Source organism: Scatophagus argus, chromosome 18 (assembly GCF_020382885.2).
Source record: "Scatophagus argus isolate fScaArg1 chromosome 18, fScaArg1.pri, whole genome shotgun sequence".
In the NCBI taxonomy this organism is placed as follows: domain Eukaryota; kingdom Metazoa; phylum Chordata; class Actinopteri; family Scatophagidae; genus Scatophagus; species Scatophagus argus.
Window position 1 is genome coordinate 19592689 of NC_058510.1, and position 541 is coordinate 19593229.

A 541-nucleotide genomic window follows, 5' to 3' on the forward strand; every position below is an offset into this window, starting at 1 on the left:
TAATTTTAGATTTGTTAAATTGGTGTGCGCTTACATCAGCAGGGACGTTGCAACATTGTCCATCTGTGGGAAAAGGTCACCGAAGCATTAGTGCAGAGATTCAGTTTCTTAAACACAAGTGTCTATAATGTAAAAGGAAATGTTTAACTACATGACTTAAAGCTTCACTTATTTGTATACAGATGTTGACAGTTGTACTTACTAAAGGTGTCTTGTGAGTGGCAACATCCAGTGTAACGCTGGCTGTGTTCAGTGGTAGAACTTGTGATGGGCTCATCAGTGATTGTCCATCCTGCAAATCTGAAAACATAAAAAAGATAGAACAGACTGAAATAAGAACTCAAAAGGACACTGTAGTTCATGTCACTTATCCAGCTGTTATTTATAGATTTGTTAAATTGGTATGCTTAGACTTAGACTTAGACTTAGACTTTCTTTATTTGTCATTTGGATTTTCATCACAAACGAAATTTCGGTACAGTGGCTCAAGCATAGCAGGAATTACTGACATATTCTTTATAAAAGAAAAAGTAAAAAATAT